Source organism: Staurois parvus, unplaced genomic scaffold, assembly GCF_062004578.1.
Source record: "Staurois parvus isolate SC_StPar_1 unplaced genomic scaffold, SC_StPar_1.0 ptg000372l, whole genome shotgun sequence".
NCBI lineage: Eukaryota > Metazoa > Chordata > Amphibia > Anura > Ranidae > Staurois > Staurois parvus.
Window position 1 is genome coordinate 1,861,732 of NW_028318168.1, and position 21,303 is coordinate 1,883,034.

The 21,303-nt window shown below is 40.6% G+C and overlaps 1 long non-coding RNA gene across 1 annotated transcript; it reads left to right on the top strand.

The window, feature by feature from the left end:
- Positions 1 to 739: 739 nt before the first annotated feature.
- LOC149456163 (uncharacterized) lies at positions 740 to 14,558 on the top strand. Its single transcript, XR_016313951.1, has 3 exons — positions 740 to 809; positions 2,483 to 2,584; positions 14,232 to 14,558. It is a non-coding gene; the product is annotated as an uncharacterized LOC149456163 (long non-coding RNA).
- Positions 14,559 to 21,303: the final 6,745 nt, after the last annotated feature.

Consider the following 21,303-nt stretch of genomic DNA (forward strand, 5'->3'; position numbering starts at 1 on the left):
TACCATGTGATCTCTGTGATCATTCACAGATTTCACTAGTAGTAAGCAATGATGTCAGGAAGTGACATCTTGCTTACTACTATTTATGTGATCACTGATTGGCCAATCAGTGATCACATGATCGGGACCTCACACAGAGGTCCCGTACAGCGATCGGGGCCGCGTACTCCTAGGAAGTGCACACAAGCAGGGAAATGGGAGGACGTTTATAAACAACCACCCGCTCCTGCACTGCTCCCGTCTGGCTGTTTATGTACATGGGCCGGATGGGAAGTGGTTAATGCATGTTAAATTATTATTATTATTATTATACAGGATTTATATAGCTCCAACAGTTTGCGCAGCGCTTTACAGTATAAGGGAGACAGTACAATTACAATACATTTCAGTACAGAAGGAATGTGAGGGCCCTGCTTGTGGAGCTTACAATCTAAAGGAAGGGGGAGATGTTAAATTGCACATTAAGGTGCAATGCATTAAGGCAACATATGTTTTACCAGTGGACTTTTAGCACACTAGAATGTATCTAAAAACAAACATAACACTTTACTAACAAAGCAGATCATGGCAAAATGTGAAAACCATATTGTGCTGTTTAGATTAACATTTACAAGCAAAGTTGGCAAATTGCAAATGAAATGAAAATACAACTCCGGGTGTACAAAAGTACAGCCTAACTTTAAAACATTACAGCAATGTTCAGTTTACACTGAGCTTATATTTGATCCAAAACCTTTTTTAGGCCCAAGCCCTTTCATGATGTCTGTTATGCAGAAACGAGCATCTCAGAAGTCAGCACGTCCACTCAGGTGAGTGTTTTCTCTACATGTTGTCTCTTATGTTGTAAACTTGTGAGTATCTTTCTTTTTTACTAATAAAGTGGTGTTGTAGCATACTACACTATAGGATCTCTTTTGTTTTTCCATGCTTAATAGATATGGTCCTGAGTGGCAAAATTAATGCCAATCTGCTGCAGCTGGGAATACTGAAATGTAATATAAGCCCTTGTAGACCTCTAGTAAGAAGTGTATCCATATGGTGATGGCTAAGCACTGACACTCTTTCACAGAAGAGAAGCATTTGTTGTTGTTATACCATTTTGTAACAGATCTTCAAAGACTATAAACTGTTTTATTAATGAATGGTCTTCACTTTTTTTTGTTTTCACAATATTTGTTCTCCCTTGGTTGAGAGTCTTCCTATTTGGGCCATTTTACACCACAATTTCTACATTCTGAATACATTTCTGCATACTAGTTTTGATGTGTTTTCCCCTCATTCTTTTCTTAAACTCAATTCAGTACCTGTGTGTTCCATTGCATTTTCGATGCATTTTGCCACGTTCCAAATGTGTTTCTCACAGAAAAAATTCAGCATGTTCTACTCTTTTTAACTGCACTGGAATGCAATGCACTGGTGTGAACTAAGGCCACTGGAATACATGGAAAGCACTGTGCAGAATAAAAATGCACTGGACCGAATCTGGTGGAATACTGGGGGGCCCATTCACACTAGAAAATGCGTGTTAACTGCAGATTTTTGACTGCATGTTTACATGATTTTGAAGCACATTTGAAGTGTGTTTGCATGCGTTTTGCTGATGTTGATGTACTCGTAAGAGGCGTCATTACTGGGTTCATCCACTATTGATGAAAAATAGACAAAGGGGCAATTCTGGACCCTCTACAATGACCTTTGTTCACATTCAGACATGTTTTATCAACAGAAAGTATGTCACCAGAAAGGTAATTTCCTGCAAATTATTGTGGGTCATGTAGTTACAGAGGCAAATACCACTATATATAAAAAAATATGTTATTTTATACAAATAGGATACTATATAAGTCACATTAACCCTTTTGTCACTTGAATGATTATTAACCAAAACAAAGTCCATATTTAATTCATGGAAGTAATGTAATTGTGTTTTAGTATGTTAACCCCTTTCTTCCATCAGCACAGATATATGGCAGCACATAGGTGGACTTTGGCATCACATGGCACGTACTGAAAGTGTACGCTGGCAGAGGCCCATGTTTAATTGCGTGAGGATGAGTGTGAGTGCCAATAACACAGCATGTTCAGGGATTTGCCCTGCACCAATGTTAATTTGGGAGCAGGGGCGGACTGACAACTCATGGGGCCCCCGGGCAATAGGGGATCATGGGGCCCCTGTGTCCTTGCCCAAATTCAAAAAAGCCTATGAAAAAGGTACCAGGGGCATCTCATGGGGCCCCCTACTGACCCCGGCCTTCGGGCAGTGCCCGAGTTTCCAAATGGTCAGTCCGCCCCTGTTTGGGAGCAATGTATTCATGCAGCTGTTGAGTGCTAATCAATGGTACTGCCTGCATGGGGGTGTATGGAGCACCTGTGCATCCCTAGGTGTGTAAACATGGACCTCCACATGTGTACCCCGTTGACAAATTGTCTTGCTCCATATTCAAATACTTTTTTCTTAGCTCTTTTCTGTTTTTTCTTTTAGTTTTGGCCACCTTTTGGAAATAATTAGGCCGGAGCTTGAACATCAGTACACAACTTACAAGAAGGCAGTTTACCCAACGGAACATCTCATAGTTACACTATGGTAAGTCTAAAAAAGCAGAAGTAAAAATCATGTGATTGCATAAGCTCAGAAAACTAAATAAACCACTTGCCCTCCAGAGGATTTACCCCCCTTACTGACCAGGCCATTTTTTGCAATATGGAGCTGCATTACTTTAACTGACTATTGCACAGTCATGCAATACTGCACCCAAATTAAATGTATGTCCTTTTTTCTCACAAATGGAGCTTTCTTTCAGTGGTATTTGATTGCCTCTGCGTTCTAAATTTTTTGCGCTATGAACAAAAAAAGACTGATAATTTTTTGAGATGGCGGTATATATACTGAAAATTTTTTTTATAAACCAGTAATATCGGCAATCAGTGACTTATAGCGGAACTGCAGGACTGCAGCGGGCATTCTGACACTGGGGGGGGGGGGCTGACTAACTGTCACTGACATCCCTAGTGACACTTATACAGTGATCAGTGCAGTGCTAATAAAAAGCACTGATACTCTACCAATGACACTGGGCAGGAAGGGGTTAACATATGGGGTGATCAAAGTGATAACTGTGTGCTGTGTTTTACAGTGTAAGCAAGCTGCTTTGTATTGCTCTGATATGCAGAGCAATACGAAGCAGTGTGCTGGAGCTGACAGGGAAGAGAACTGTATTGTTTACATATAGACCTCACCCCTGTCAGTGATACTCGGTGATCGCTGGGTGCCGGCGGGGAATCTCTAGTTGGTACTCGGTGATCGACAGCTGAAGCTGGTAATGCTGCGCGTGTGCCCCCTACCCGGAAGTGCAAAGACACGTATGTATACGTGATTTTGCACAGCCCTGCCACCCTGTGGCAGTATTTCAGCTATAGGGCGGTGGGCAAGAGGTTAAATAAAAAACAGCAGACAATTAAAAAAGTATTTTTATGTTACATAACCCTGTAATAAACTTTACACTTTAAAGTGGCTGTTAACCTCAGACAATTCATCTGAACAAAGCACACATTTCTACAATATATACCAAGAGATAAAAAGGTGACAGGGGAGGGCACAGACTGTGATTAATAGCCTCAGCTCTGTTCATGTGCACTGTGTGAATAGCAGTGTGTCCTTTCCTAGCAATCAGCTCTCTGAGTCTTTGAAAAATCCTTTTCATCTCTGAAAAGGATGTACATGACAACTGGCTGCAAATACAGTATTTTTTTATTATTATACAGTATTTATAAAGCACCAATAGTTCGCTCAGCGCTGTACAGTAAACATGTAAAACATTTGTAGGAGGATTTGTTTCTCCTCTGTGTATCACCTGAAGCTAGTCACCTCGCTAGTAATAGACAAGTTTGTAGAAAAATGTAATAACATTGGTAACACCAATTGCCCTAAATATTTTGGGCAACATGAATAACCAACAGAACCAAAAAAAAGTAAAAGTAGGTGGGAGACTCAGTCTCCTCCCAGTTCCACTCCTCTGTTTTCCCTCAAGGTGTTCTTACTTGCTGGGACTGGCATGATGGCTGCTGGACATGGGTGGAGGAGTGTAATGAAGTGGAGGAGTGTAATAGGGTGGAGGAGTGTAGCCTCCATGGAAGGTAGTCTGTGGTTGTGTGCTGAAATTTTGTAATTGGTTGCTTTATGAAAGTGTATGGTATGGCCTTGGAGGTATCCCCCTTTTTTATGCCTCAATCATAAGCATTAAATCCACCCTCAAGGCTGACATTCTATATTTTTTCACCTCATCAATCACGAGTATAAGGGAAAGGGCTAAATGGCAATTAGTTCCTCTCTTCTGCCTCCTCTCCTCCATAAAAAACTTTAGGGTATCCACAAGATCCTCCACAGTTCTACACCTTGTATTAGACTAGTGCATATCAGGTAGGGTGCACAGAGGCAGTGGTGGCCTGGTCTGTGATAGGCGGATCAGCGTTGGCTGAGGTGGCTGGGTCACTGATGACTGGCTCACTGATGGCTGGCTCATTGATGGTTAGGTCTCTGATGGCTGGGTGTCTGATGGTTTGGTCATCAGTGGAACTTCCTCATCCAAAGTGGTCTGCCTGCTCTCAGATGACCTGTGGAATGTTAGGTCTACCACATGACCTGTGGAAAGCTAGGTCTTCCACAGATTCTTCATTCTTCTCCCCGTCTAGCCCACATGCCACATCCAGATTACTTTCTGTTCTGTGTTAACCCTCCCAAAAAAAGTTTAATATTTTATACACAATTTGATACATTAAAAATAGATAAAAGAAGTTCAACTTACAGCTGAAGCTCCAGAACAGGCTTCAAGAAGCGCAACAGATTGAAGCATACATATCAGGGGCGGACTGACCATTTGGAAACTCGGGCACTGCCCGAGGGCCCGGGGTCAGTAGGGGGCCCCATGAGATGCCCCTGGTACCTTTTTCATAGGCTTTTTTGAGTTTGGGCAAGGACACAGGGGCCACATGATCCCCTATTGCCCGGGGGCCCCATGAGTTGTCAGTCCGCTCCTGATACATATCCATGTCTCTGTGATGATCCAGCTCCACTACGTTACTCAGTCCTTTGAACATGCAGCTCCTCATTGTAGTTGTCCTTCATACTCCGCCAAGTCTTTACAACTTTAACTGAAAAAAAATGCAATTGGTCTGTTAATACTATTTTTATTTTTTACAGGTTTCCTGGAACAGGTCATTCATATTCATCCATGCACTTTTAATTTAATTGATTTTAATTATGGAAAATCAACTATCTATTACATTGTGCAAACCACATGCAAGAAACTTTGGTATGCCTTACACAAATTGGTAATACCAGCTCCTAAATGTAACTTCCCAAACTGTCTGGGTGCATTAGATGGAAAACACATTAGAATAGTAATGCCACTGTTTACTGGAAGCAAAGAGTTTAGCTATAAAAAGTATTTTTCTTTAATACTGCTAGCAGTAGTTGATGCAGAATACCGTTTCACATACATTGATGTGGGCTCTTATGCATGCAGTAGCGATACTGCACTTTTTAATAATTCAAAATTGGAGCAGCTAATGAGGAATAATAAACTGAACATCCCAAGGGAAAGACCATGGCTAGAAAAATAGAACCAGCATGCCCATTTTTCTTTGTTGCTGACAAAGCATTTGGAATAGGTGAACATATAATATGGCCTTATTCTCAAAGGATTTAACCATAGCAAGCCTTGAACACGTTCAGTGGTGTAAGTTCAGTGGTGTAAGGGGGAACATGAGTGACCTCGCAATAAGAAATGAAATGGCAAAGTATTTTCTTTTCTCTTCTGGTGAGGTTGCTTGGCAGGAACAATTTGCCTATTGCATAATATAGTATAACAATGGGAATGGGAAAAGAAATTAACATTTTTGCAGGCATCCCCACTCCAATGTTGAAGAAATATTTGCCATCATAGGTACAAGCAGAAGAGGGGTCCATGTCACTGCACTCTGTTCTGGAACACTTTATGGCTGATATGCCTATCCTGATAAACATCTGCAGCGATCAACTCAACAGTGATTTCCTTAATGCTTATGTCCATTTCTTTAAATCTGTGTAAATTCTTGCTGTAATTTTATCCCAGATCTGCCCTTTTCTTCTGTTGTCCTAATAATACTTATGTCTGGGGTCATAGAGCTCAGGGTATTCCTGGACCATTGTGATAAAGTCCTCTGCGTCTATCAGTTCAATACATGCCATTTTGGCTATACACTGCTCTCAACACACACCACATGCATAGATCCAGGAAGTTAAATGGATAGGGACAGTTCATAGGAAGGAGGGACAGGTCATGATGTTCAGCAATATATATATATATATATTTATATATATATAATTTTTTTTTTTTTTTTTAAGTGGCACGGTGCATTTGAAGTGCATTTGCAGCACGTTGACATGTGTTTGTGGTGCGTAAAAAGGCAGAATGCTCTACTTTTTTTTACTGCACTGCACTGCAATAATGTGAACTATGATCTTAGGATTACCTTGATCTTGGATTGTCTATGCAGTTGGAGTTCAGTAAAAAATGCATCCAACTGCAGGGAACTGCATTGCTTTAGGCTTGGTTCACAGTAGTGCAAGTTCTGCGGCCTACGTTTGTGCAGGCAGGGCAGCCCATTCATTTGGGTTTTCTGAACTTAATAAGGAAATGACCCCTTGCCTTGAGGTGTCTTATTATTATTATTATTATTATTATTCACCCAGGGGCGGACTGACCATTTGGAAACTCGGGCACTGCCTGAGGGCCTGGGGTCAATATGGGCCCCATGAGATGCCCCTGGTACCTTTTTCATAGGCTTTTTTGAGTTTGGGCAAGGACACAGGGGCCCCATGATCCCTTATTGCCTGGGGGCCCCTTGAGTTGTCAGTCTGCCCCTGTATTCACCTATTTGTAAAAATAGGAAATGTTCAGTTTTGAGCATCAAAATTAGCCATATTTGATCTGTCTCGGTACCTTACACACCAGTAAGCACTAGGGGTGGCCATATCTGCCTGGGTTCAAGTTGAGGGGAGCTTGTCAAATTTTTTTTGAAACCTGATTTTAGCAGTGAATCATATTGAAGTCTATGGTTTGGAGGTGAATCCTAACACTAAATTCTAGCCATCTCCAAGGAAAGCTATTCTTGAAAAAGGCATGTGGAAGGGACAAAATGTAAACGTTTGCATACTGTAGGGAGAGGATCTTTTCCATTAGACTTTGAGGGTGATATGAAGAAAAAATACAACTCCTTTAAATTACATGCGTGGGAGATGCCTTTAAATTACTACATTTTTTCTTTTTGTTTTTCTTTTAGTTTTCAATAGAATGGAGAGGGATTGTAACACCTGTTAGGTTTGTATTGCTGTCTGTGCCCCTATTAGGGAGAATCATCCTCTCTGTTCATTCTGTTTACTGTTATCACTGAAAATGAAAGAAAATCACAAATGTTGGTTGTCACCAAAAAACAGAGAGATAGGAAACCTTCCAATGGGGACACTAGTTCTCTTATTTTGTGTGATTTCCTGTTTTGGCCATGGGACAAGAAGTGAATAGAAATCTCCCTAGTGAGATAAAAAAGTAAAAAAAAACTAAAAGAAGTTTTACTCTATTCAAAGTGAAAAAATGTTTTGCATTTAGTTCTGCATATAGTGCTATGAAAGTATAATTTTCACAGATAGTGTAAGCCAAACTGTAGTCTGGCATCACATATTTTGGATGTCTAATTTACTTTTTATGTTTTAAATTTAGCTTGGCCTTAATTCAGCAGTAGCAACCCAATCTAATACATTTAAACTTGAAAAAATAGGTTTTTATTGTAGTTTTCGTGGCATCACCTGCTTTTAAAGTTGTAATAGACCTCAGTTGACTGTTGGAAGTAGCAGCCATAACAGATCTAAAGGCTATAGGAAAGTATACGTTAAAATAAATAAATAAATTATAAAATACATAAATACATTGCCAAAAAGGGAAAGCCGATTTCTTATTTCTCCGCTCTACCACACGTCCTAAAAGATTACTAAAATGTCAAATGAACAAAAACACTTCATAACTATATCTACAACCTCACATTCAAAGTGATGCCTCCTATTCCTGTACCCCAGATATTCCCAACATTTTCAAAATATAGACTTTAGGTATGTGTTTTGTAGAAATTGGTTAGTATCTTGACAGTCAATTGAGCACTTGAATAGGCTGCAATTTTTTTAGCTAGTCTCTTGTCTGAAAGACAATAGCCACAAATATTGTACAGTGACTGGGTGACCTTGGCAGCAGCCCCATGGGTGCAAACTGCACTCACCTCCGCTGAGGCAATCACCTACTTATCTCTGCCATTTTGCAATGCTTTTGGACGGCATGTTTGGCACAGTGCATCTCCATGTCTCCAGGCCTTTGACCCCCTGCGAGGGAATCCAGATTTTGTTTCCGGCTTGTATCCAGCCTTCTTGCATCAAGCTTGGCCCTTGGCTCTTTCCAGAGCATACCAGTTTTTCCATAAGGATTGTTGAATGACTGGGTGACCTTGAGTATCCAAGTCACTGATTTTAACATCCCTCAGTGGACTCATATCCAAATACATCACTATCTCAATGTCCCAGGATGCTGTGAGAACTTTTCTAGAAATCGTACGCCCTTCAAGTCCATCTGTATGAGGTCGTCCACTCAACATCAATTAGTATTTGACATCTACTGCTTGCAAGGCCTGGAAGAAAGATTTAGATTGCCATCTGGAGATGGAAGCTTGGGAACATATTAATACATTAGTACAGAAGGGCTCACTTAATGTGCACATGCAGGAAAATGCATACAAATCTATACCTCGTCTGCTACTTAAAATTTCGCCAACTATCTCAGACCGTTGTTGTCGCTGTTTGACAGACGAGGGCATGTTCCTCATTATTTGATGAATGTTCCCTCACTTAGTTCCCTTTTTGGACCCAGGTACACAGTATGTCAGGAAAGAGGCATTTCAGTGCACAGAACAGTTGTTCGATTCATGCTTGAGCATGCATGAATGTGCGCAAATGGGTGCGTATGTACGAACAGGTGCGCGGGAGCATACAGGAGCATGAACAGATGCATGAACATGCACCATGGCCTGGGGTCCTTACCGCTTGGTCGATTATGCTCCCTGAAGTACCCAAAACCCGTTCCTGTATTACCTCTCTGTTACCTACTTGATCTGCCCTGACCTTGCTTAAATGCCACCTGTACCAACCCCTGGCTTGTCTTTGGTTTTCATCTCTGTCTACTCCTCCTGCTTATACAGCCATCTGCCTATCATTGCCGACCCTGGTCTGACCTTGACTACTCTTCTGCCTGCCGTTTTGTACCTTGATCTGCTTTTCAGTTGCCAACCCTGACTGCCTAACCTTACTCTGTGCATCTGAACTAGCTGGTGTCACTTGCCACGCTGGTGTAAGGGAAAATGGAGCAGCCATTTTAGATATAAATATGAAATACATTGGTATTGAATTAGATGGCCTAACAGCCTATTTATTTTTCCTTGTCTCTGTATGAGAAAAACTAGTTCCACACCTCATGCCTTCTCCTGTTGGCTTAACATCTGGTACATCACTTCTGCTACCAGTTCCACAGCATTCTCACAACCTATTGACCTCAAGATTGTTGTCACAGCCTTTGAGGACCTGTCAAACTGGATGGACATTTACATGTGGACAAATAATCGCATCTCCAGACGTTTCTCCAAAAACACAGATGACAGAAAGATCAGATAGTCAGATACCACCCACTGGAAAGCATATATATTGTATTAGAGGGCCCTAGTTAGTCAGAGCATTACTTTGAATCCAACACCATGTATTGTTCTGCTCTCCCTGCATGGAGGTCTAGCTACATGCTTGTATAATAAACATCTACTTTTCAATCTGGCTTCAGCAGTCAAAATGTTACTGAAACCCATGAGTTTTGGGTTTCCCCGTCACTGGTCTTCCCACAGCACAGCCTGCTCCACAGCAACGCACAGCCTGCTCATCAGCAATGCACAGCCAGCTCATCGGCAATGCACAGCCTGCTCCACAGCAAATGCACAGCCTGCTCATCAGCAAAGCCAGCCTGCTGTTCAGCAAACACAGCCTGCCCACAGCAATGCACTACCTGCTCATCCTCCAACCTTGTGCAGACCTCTGGCATTAAGCAACGGAAGACCAGTCAGGCACTTGTGCCCACTCTGTGCTCAGGCACTCCTGTCACTTTACCAGGACTCCTGAGCCAGGTTTGTACACTGTTACACTGTATTACAACTCGGGTGACAGGGATGACGGTTGATTTTGCACAGAGCCAATACCTGCTCCATCACTCATCCCTTATTGCATAAACTTATAAGAAATTTTTACTGATAAACTTGATCAACGCTGCACGGTTGTGTGTTATAGTACACTGGATGGACACATCTACTCCTACTGCAAAAGAATGGTTAATTCATGTGAACAGGTTGGAAAGGATGGAGGAACTGATTTTAACACAGGACAGAATCTCGTCTTTTACTTTGACATGGGCATGCTGGATCCATTACAAATTTACAGACGAGTACAAAGGAATCATGCTGTTGCATTAGATAGCAGAGGAGCTTTGGTCCTGACTGAGGTAGATCTGTGGTCTAATAATTGGGCCCTTCTGTGGTGCCTGCTGGTATGGTGGGTTCTTGTTTTACTATTGATAGCTGGGTCGAGTAGTCGGGGTGGACATTCTTAGTAACATGATGTGGCCTGGCCAGTCGAAAACATTAACTTCTGCCTTTCTTCTACTCTTCTTTATCCTTCTTTTCTCCTCTCTTTTACCCCCTTTCCCCCCCCCATCCATATTACTATACCCTTCCCCCCTTTGTTTTATTTTTTGAGATTATAGGGGTTTCCTCTGATGATATAGCATGAATGCTATTCTTGCTGACATCAGAGCCAATCGTGTACCCTCTAGGGATTGCGTGAGACTGCTGTCCTGTAGGTGCTTTGAATACCTGCTTTTGATTTATCATGCATTCATCGGTCCTGAGGCATTTCATGTTTAGGAGATCCCTTTTGTTTACTCTCATGTCCCTTCGGGCTCAGGACCACACTTATATGCAAATGTTCTGGTTGGGTTGTGTTCACTCAACTGGGACTTATATGGCTAGTAATAGCTTGTACATTGTATGGAGGACCCCAAATTTCTGTGACCAGGACTTGGGCGGGAGTTTGTTCAGATACGTCTGTGTTATATTTGTATTTTTATTTCTGAAATTTGTATCTTTTTTCTCATTCAAAATGTTGAAAAAAATAAATATCTGCAAACAATGTCCCCACATGCCCAATGCCTGTATGCCAGCTTGGCACTTCAACTGCTTCCAAACCAGCAAACAAAAACAGCCTTCCAATATTGAACAACATATACAGATTTACTTTTTTATACTTTTCATTTTATTGTTAGTTGTTTTTTCCTAGTAAAACCATTCCTGCCCTGGTCAAGGGAACAGGAGTAGGAGACAGCCAAGCTATCAGTCATACCATGAACTACTGGGTGTCAAGGATGTACCATTTCTGGATTTGGCCCAAAATACACTTGAGGTGCTAGCCTGCCCTGTTGCAAATGTAGTCAGAGAAGCTCTTCAGCTCAGTAGGGGGAATTCATGACTGTGAAGCTGAATTGTAAAAATCTAAATTAGACCTGGATCAAAGAGAATTACCAAATGTCCACTGCAGGTGTTACTAATAAAATAAAAACAAAATCTTATATGCATTTAACTAAGAAAAAGGGATACAATCATGTTTCTGCATTTAACAGGTTTTCAAAATATCCTTTCAACCACCTGAGAAATGTTCAGATCTTATAGGCTATGTGTAGATCAAATGTTCTGAAAATGAAAATACCCTTTTAATGCCAGGTGTTCTCTATGGTAATGACTATGCTGCTAGCACTTGCCTTTGCACACATTCCAGCCCTTGGGTATTCCCTATCTAGGTTTATTCGCAAAGGCACAGAAGGCACAGTGTGCATGTTATTTCTAGTCTCCACTAAGTAAGAAAACTGTTACTTTTAGAATATGTTTCTTATAGTAATAATAATGAAATAAATAACAATATCCCTTTTCCTTACTATTATGGCCTGAAACGTGAAACCATTTGATTTTATTTATATGTATGGGAAAGCAATTGGAATCAGTACAGCATCATGACCAGGAGTGAGTTTGGGACTACAATTTTCTCTGTATGGACATATGTGATTATTGATTTGTCAGAAATGCAAGCTTGATATTTAAGTTCGGATATGATCATGCATGTAAAACAAACTGCAGATGCAATTCAGCATTTGTTTTACCTTTACTTAGCTAGGAAGTACTACATTTCTACTAATGACTAGTACTATCCTTAAAGGAAAATATTACATTAAAGTAATATTACATTTAAACCATGCAGAGCCTCAAGTTGTACTTTATGATAATGGTTCAAGTCCATTTTTGTATTCCTATGTAAATAAAAAGTGCAATAATAGATAATATTAAATGATAAATTATTACAGCATACAATTTAGGATTTCTTAACTCTATCGCTTGACGATCTCCAACAGCGCATGTTTCAAAAGACTTACAGATGAAAAAGCATAGCACTATAAATGAATTGAAGCTTAAAGTGTAACCAAGCCTAAAATGTAAAAAAAAAAAAAAAACAACCTTGGTGATCCTGTCAGTATGATCCCACTCTAGAACTTACTGTCCTAGCTTGACAACGCCTACTTAGTGTAAACATATACAGGAGCAGTGTTATCACCCTATGATGTGTGCTTCCATTGCTACCTACAAGGTTATGAGGGGCATGCCCTAGCATTCACAACTAGCCTCTTCACTTTGGGCAGTCCTGCCCAATGACAAAAGCAGTTAAAGGAAACATACAATACATCACTCACGTTTTGTTAATATAAAGTACATCACATGCATTGTTTTTTTTAAAGGGTTTAAATGTATTTTCAAAATATTACTTAGATGAAATACAAGGCACTTCCAGGTGGCTGCACATAGTTTCCAGCTTTCTGCTAGAGCATTATTTGAGCCCAAGAACCCAGAGCAATCAGTTTAAAATTTAAAATTTTGGTTCATCCATTCCTACTTTCTGTGCCTTCTAGACCTGTGACCTGCTCCACTCCCACAATGAAGCGCAGTGCAGGGTTGCCTGAGGGTCCTACAAGAAGGTCTGGGCAGCTTCATGTGAGGGTTAGGGGTGCCTATGTTTATAAAGCTGAATATAATATTTATATGAAACATCCAAAATAGCATTTGATATAATAATATAACCACTCTGTATGATATTTTTAGCCGTATTGTAACTTTTCAAATATTTGATGAAAATACATATTGTATTTTCCGTATAACCAATTACATACAGTTTACATATTTTTGATTGCAAATCCTTAGAAACTCTGTGTACCTAAAATTCTTGGAATCTTTTTTAAAAAATGTTTATCCCTGATGAAGGTAGAGCTTTAAAAACCACAAAACGCGTTCGCTGTTTTTACTGCATCTTCTGAATAAAATACTGTATATGCTAGACTTTGAACATTTAGGCTTACAACTATGATAGTAAGGGAAGTAGTAAATTATTACTGTAAATGTATATTTCTATAATATTATTATTGTTATTATTCAGAATTTATATAGAGCCAACAGTTTGTGCATCACTTTTTCAGCATGAGGGCAGACAGTACAGTTACAATACGATTCAATACAAGAGGAATCAGTGGGCCTTGGTTGTTAGAATTTACAATCCAAAAGGGAGGGGCAATTGATACAAAAGGTAATAATGGTGAAAGATGAGCTGAAGTAGAAAATCAAAGGTAATTTGTTAAGCTGAGGCAGTATAGGCTTCTCTAAAGAGCTGGGCATTCAGGGATTGCCTAAAAGTGAACACAGTAGGGGAAAGTCAGACAGATTGGAGCAGAGGATATGAGAGGCTCTGGAATAGTCCCTAAGGTGAGCATGGCAGGAGGTGACAAGGGAGATAGAGAGCAGGGGGTCTTGGAAGTAACAAATAGAATGATTTGATTGGTATTTTGAGGCAAGGTAAGTTATGTAACTTGGGGCAGAGATTTAGATGGCTTTTGTAAGTGAGTGGAAGCCAAAGGAGGTGTAAGCAGGTGCTTGTAGGCTATTATTTGATGTATTGCTGTTGTATTCAATACAGATAGTTACAAGCTGCCGAGTATAGGTAGGGGTTAACTGTGTCTCAACTCTTTTCCCAGGCTTTTTGAGTTCCGCCCCCAGCTGTAAGCCACATAAATACAAAGGAGAGCTCAGAGCTCTCTCTCTCTTCCACATGGGATTTACAGAAGATGATCTGCTGCAACATGTAGTCCTACTGAAGCTTGGGGCTTTCTTCTGGGCCACCCTGCTGGGGTTCTCCCTGGACTAGGAACCTTCCATCACTGGACTCTTGCTGAATGGACTTTGTTCTTTGGAAATATATGAGCTTGAGCAGCCTGCATTAGTTTGTTACGGCTGGACTCTGTTTCATGTGTGCTGTGCTTTTGAACTGTATTGCTGAATCTTCAATAAACCTGTTAACACATTCTGAAGTTACTCTAAAGGGGTGTATGATGGTTTCTGGTGTATGAAAGGATAAGGGGCAGTTAAGCACACGTGGGGTATGAAGCAAAGCTGCTGCAAAGGGTGTACTTGGCAAATACAAGCAAACGGTCTAGTGCAGTTGCTATGGGCAACCAAGAACTAGTGCACGGTACCTGGCATGGCGAAGGGTCCTCCGATAGCGAAAGGTTCAGTGGCCTTACTCCCTGATGAGCAGTCAGTTTCCCACAGCAACTAGAACCAAACCCACATTACAGAGACCCATAGTCTGGCTGTATGGCATGGGAGTGAAAACACTAACAAGTGTATGCGCGGGGCCCAAGTTGAGTGTGCAGCATGACACTGTTCTGTCATATGAGTTAGGTGGCACATGTACGCTGGACTGGTCAAGAGGGTACAGGCTAAGCGGTGTCCTTCCTAAATGCAACATACATCAAGCTAAGGTGTGTAGTGACACAGGACAGCACTTTTCAGAGGAATGCCGTACTTTTATTATTGCACACAGTGACATGGCACATCTCTAAATCAGAGAACCACCATAATGTTTGATTCTCACATGAACACAGTCCCTGACTGGTCCTGGGCATTGATAAATGCATGCATTGCAAAAAGTACACCCACGTACAGGGCAAGTGGCCCCACCTACAGAGGGACCAGCAGAGAAGGTTAGCTGACACTGAATGGTTGGTAAGATCCCATGACAAATTGTATCAATCTTATTTTTGAAGTGATTAGCGAGTTAGTGGGTGGAGACCGTGAAGGGCAAAGCAGAGAGTTAAAAGGAAAAAAGAGTTGACAGGAACTGCATGAGATAGCATTAATGAGAGTGATAAAATAGCCCCGCCTTGCAATTTGTAGGCATTTATTGTATTTTTGAGTGTGGCTATGTTTTTTAGACCTCTGCGGTTTTCTGTTTTCCGAGGTTGTAGCAGTCAGGGTCTGATTCTGTGTATAGTAAGGGGGTCGGGGAGTGAACTGTTGTAGACAGAAGTGGCTAGGTTGGGGAAATACGGGGAAGATTTTTGTCATATAGGTGGTAGTAGCATAATATAGAAGAGAGGGCAAAGTTTCTACAGGTAATTGTTTGGCGGTATGAGGGATAGGAGGTTTAACACAGGGTGAGAGTGAAGCTAATAAGGTAGTGATCAGAGAGGGAAAATTATTGTTTGATAGTTTGTAGGGGAGTGCATAGGCAGGAGGATACAAGGTCAAGGGAGTTGTCATCAGCTGAGTAGAAGCATGTGTCCATTGCTTCAGGTTAAAAGAGGAGGTTAGACTGAGAAGTTTAAAAGTAGCAAGACTATTAATATTAACTAGAGTTTTAAAGTCGCCAAGAATGATTGTGGGAATTTCAGTAGAAAGTGCAGAAAATAGACAAATACAGTGAGCCTCGAATGAGGAGAGGGATGGAGAGGAAGGTGAGTGAACCTGAAAAGTGCATTGAAGTGATAGAAGGATTTCAACTCCACTTCCCTTCCATCCACTGGGTCTAGGTGAATGAGTCCAGAGGAGGAGGCCACGGGAGAGGGCAGCAGGAAGGGGTAGATAAAGATTCTTGAAGCCAGACTTCAGTAACAGCAAGTAGATTAAAAGGTCATGAGAAGAGGTGAGTTTGTTACAGATATAAAAGGCATTTCAAAGGGCACATGAAAAAGGGGAGGCTGGTTCTGGGAAGAAGAGCAATTGAAACCAAATTGCATGGATTGTGGCTGCTGCCATAGGATGGGGGGTGTGGAGTATCTACAGAAGTTGAAGAGTGAGGGAGGTAATGTGGATATGTGATTTATATGAACGGACATGCCGCAGTATCCTGGAGGTTTTGTGTGTTCATAATTAGTAGGAATTGATTATTGCAGTAATAAGGAGAGGACGGAAGTGAGAGTGACATATAAAAACTGTGAGGTGGAGTGGGGGTCGTGAAGGAAAGGGAGTTTAAGCAGTAGACATTTGCGTTTCATTACAATTCATTTTTTGGATGAAAATATCATTTTTGGAGATTTGGATGTATACTAATCACTGGATGGACATAGCAACGAGTGTCAATGAATAAAAAAAATGTATAATAAAATTAATGAAAACATTTGCTTTATTTGTTATATTCAAATTACATCACATGATGTAATAGTAGCTATTGAAATCATTTGATAATTTGGATTTGGATAATGAATGAATCCAAATTTTGCTCCATTTGTTCATTCTGATGCACATGACACCAGTGGGTTTTGTCCAATCAGCTCTTTCTATTTTACTTGGTGGGTCCCAAATTATTGAGTCCTGTTTCTAATACCCACAATTCGATAATATACCGATTGCAATTTTCTGGAAAAACTGCTATATTTTTTGAATTCACCCGGACCAACCAATATACAAAACAAATGCCGAAGATACAAAATAAATTTCAAAAACAAACTGAATGAATGAAATGAAATTATTCAATGAACGTATGCATCTCGTACAGCGCGCACATGGGGAAACAAAGTCATCTGCAATCTGTTTAGTGTTTTGAAGTTTAGTTTGTTTTGGACTTCCTCTTCATGCAGGGTGAAAGTGCAGTACTTAGTCCAAGAAAATATTTTGTCCAAGAAGATCAATTACCTGTTCTACCCCAGTCTTTGCTTGCCCCATAAATGTGGTCTACATTTACACTGAGATGGGTGGGGGGTAATACTTGTCAATGAATCAATCAAGAGATCACAAAAAACACATGGCTAGAAGAGCAAATTTCTCACACCAAAGTCAGACTGCAAGAGGAGCAGGAAAGCAGAGTTGTAAAGATTAAAGAATATGTTACCCCAACCATTTCACTTCTGATATATGTACCACATACTTGTGTGTAAAAGTATCCTGTTTTTTTTTTCTGCATTACTTCCTTTGTGTGAAATTCCTGCCAGTTCCCCTGCATTCCTTTTTCAATCTGACCAAACTAGGCATAAGAGCACATCTACAGTATCTCGCTGTGGTCAGTTTTCTAGCTGTGCTGGGAACAAAGCCCACCTGTCCTCCAATGATCAGATGTGTGCTGACATTCCCCCCCCCCCCCCCCCCGCACAGCTATTCAAACAAAGGGAAGATCAGTGTACTGTTTTTTCTCCACCTCTCCAAGACCTATATATTTATATATGCTAACGTTTTGACTTTGCGTTTCTTTTTTAAACTGAATAGGCTGTTTTTTTGTAAAGGTTCACACATACTTTAAGATCAGCTCATAATTTAGATAGGACAATGAGGGAACAAAAAAAAATCACAATAATATGAACAGAACTACAGCTGTTAAGAGGAGCATAGGTTACCATGAAGTATATTGATACTAATGAGTCAATTTCAGTTAGAGTTGAATGTTGAAAACAGCATAAGCATAAGTTGAAATTAAGGTTCATTTACATAATCATTTAAAACAGGTGGATGAGGGAAAATTCTGTCAGTTTTGTATTCCCATCTGTTTTCCTGCTAGGGTTATTCACCTCTCTGTGAGATTAATGGGACATGAAATAAAAGGGGAAATCTCTCAAAAGGGGTGATCTCACAATAAAAGCAACTTTAGGAAAGTTTTAGAACATCTTTAAGGTTTATACGGCTGTCTGTGTCCTTGTTGTAGATATCACCCCTCATTGTATAGTCAGTTGGACAGAGAGATGGGGGAATTATCCCCAGTGGAAACACACAGCAATAGACATTTGGCAGAGTTTCTAACCCAACCAACTTCTATCTAAAGCTAAGCAGAAATAAAGTGTTTCCAGAGTTTTACTTTATTAAAGTCACTCTACACAAATTTTCAGTGTAAAAATGAATTAGTAGACTAATTGTGAGGCTGCAAATTATCTGTATGCTAACAACATCTAATATGAATATATTTGTTAAATTTGTTTAGAAAACAGCAAATTTAACAATACATAAAGATTGACATAATATTTTTAAAAATAGGTTAATTGGTTAGTTTCTAAAGAGGGAGCAAAGTCCTGCAATAATTCAAATTAAATTACTTAGTGGTGTTTTTCTACAACTTGAAAGGAAAGAGAAAGAATAGTGGTCAAGAATGGCAAAAAAAATGTTGCACAGCTTTTAGTTCCATTTCCTTATGTCCCTGAATACAGTGTTACCAACCGTCAATAAATATATGGTTTTGAAAAAACAGGCACTTTTGTTCTGCCCGTAAATGTCCGTAGACATAATAAAAGTGCTCATATAAAACCTGCTTGCTGCCATGCTCTGAACTGTGCTTGACCAGTTCCAGAGCCAGCCAAAGGGTGCACTGCTGAACTCAGAATGGACAGTGGGGCAAGTCTGGGCACAGTGACTTAATGGCGCACATGGGGTGTGGCTTTTATGCACATGCCTCTCAGCTTGATCTGAAGCCAAGTCTGGCAGTTCACTCTTTGTCTGGATTCAGAACTGCACGTGTGCAGTTCAGAGCACGCGACAAGTGGAATAGTCTATTCCTGCCAGCCACCTGCCATGGCCAAGCTAAGGTGAAAGACTGAAGGTGTGTAAGGGGGAAACCTGGCTGATGAAAAGGGGGCACTCTGGCTGAAAAAAGGGAGCACTCTGGCTAATATAAGGGGACACTGTGAGGGCAATGACTGATATAAAAGGGCACATAGGCTTATAAAAGGGTCACTCTGGGAGCACTGGTGGATGTAACGGGACACTCTGGCTGATAAAGGGGGCACTGGCTGATTTGAGCGGCACTCTGGCTGATGTAGGGGGGCATTGAGTGATGTAAGGGAGCACTCTGGGGGCACACTGACTGATGTAAGGGGGCACTCTGGGGGCACTGACTGATGTAAGGGGGCACTCTGAGGGCACACTGACTGATGTAACGGGATACTCTGGGGGTACTGACCGATGTAATGAGGCACTCTGACTCTGGAGACACACTGTTGTAAGTAGACACTCTGGGGGCACTATATTGTATAAGTAACCAGCAATTATAATACAGTCCACAGTCTCTTAAACGTATGTCTCCAAAATCACAGGAAAACTTCCTTATTTGAATTATTATGTTCTTCTCATTGTCTCACCAGATAATGAAGCAAGTAAAGCCCTTCAATCCATACACTTATGTCTTCTCTTGTGTGTAGGTGTTCACTTTGATTCTAACGTGTTTCTCTCCCAACATGCAAAAAATATAAATCGCATATAGTGTAATATCTTAAGATAATTGAGCTAGTATAAACCAAATAATCATGTGCAAATAAAAAAAAAATTCTGTGCCAAACTTATCTCCACTACGTGAAAAAGAGTAAACCTACACCCCCTGGGCCAGTTAACGGGAAAGAAGCACTCTGGTGGGAAACTGGATTAGCTCCCTGCCTGGGGCTGTTCACCTTCAAGTGGTAGGCACTAGATCCCCTGCCCAGGGATTCCTTCAAACAGCTGTATAGAGGAGGATTATCTGGGGTCTGGGGTGGCACACCAGGAGAGGCTGGAGAGTCTTCCCAGAAGAGAATTTGCTGTTTAAAGATTTATATATAGTTTCAGGAAGTTGTCCTCAGTCACAGTGCTCTTAGACATCCCTTACCCCATTCAAGTTCTAAACCCCTTAATAAAATCACAAAACCAAGCTCAAGGACTAATTACTAATTACTGTCTCCTGGATGCAAGTCTCTGAGGAATGCATGTTGCCTAGCTGTGCAGGGGGCCCAAATCTCTAACGACTCCTAAGGGGGTAGTGCTACACCTCTTAAAAATGTTCCTATGGCAATTAGGCCCTAACAAACCAAACTGCCTAAACTCAAAAAAGCAAGAGCACAAAGTTCAAAGTACAAAGTTCTTACATCACTAAAAACTGTGCAGGGTAAGATCAAAGGTAGTTTTCTTTCTTTTTTTTTGCAAATGATATGTAGGAACAAGACCAGTAATGATTCAACTTTATTAGACATGGAACAGTAAAACATTATTTTTATATTAAAATAAACTGTATAAACAATGTAGCTGGTATGACCAAAACAAGAGAGATACACAATCTGCAAGTACCTAACACTGTCCAAAATATGAAACCATTCTAGGTCACAGGCCACCTCTTCTAGTATGGCCACCTGGTGTTCTTGCAATGGGCTTGAAAGTACTGCCAAGAAAGTTTGGTAGATCCTATGGAAAGACTGCAATCAAAGATTTGGATTAGGTGCACCCTATGCACATCCAATCATAAGGTGCTACAGCCATAAACACCAGGACTTGTTGCAGAGTCCCACTGCATTGGTGAGCACTTCACTTTTAGTGCTGATGTTGGTACTCAGGATGCCCCATTGCTTCTGCTCATGCTACAGAAAGCACTGAAAAATCCAAATCTGCCAAATGCACTCAGAAAGCCACAATAATGTAGTCTTCTGGCAGAAATCGCCTGCATATTTTCTTACTCACAAATGCATTCATGTAAGACCAGGTATTGAATACAGGACAGAAAGTGTATTATTTAATAAAAGTACTGTGGAATGAAGTCTACTCCCCCTTCAACATTTTACCAAGCCACTTCTATTTAAAAAATACTGCTTTTAAACACAGCAAGACAGCAATGAAGACACTTACACAATTCCACACGAATCAAGCATTATCATGCTCCTTTTTACATGGGGTAAATCATTTCCTACTGCTTAGCTTTTGATTTATTGATGTAATAATAACACCTGGTATTCCAGTAAGTTATTATTATGTTTGATTGCCTGCACAGTTTAAGATCCATAAAAACATTCTTATTGCTCAGCACCTGGTGAGTCTTTAAACTGAGAATAA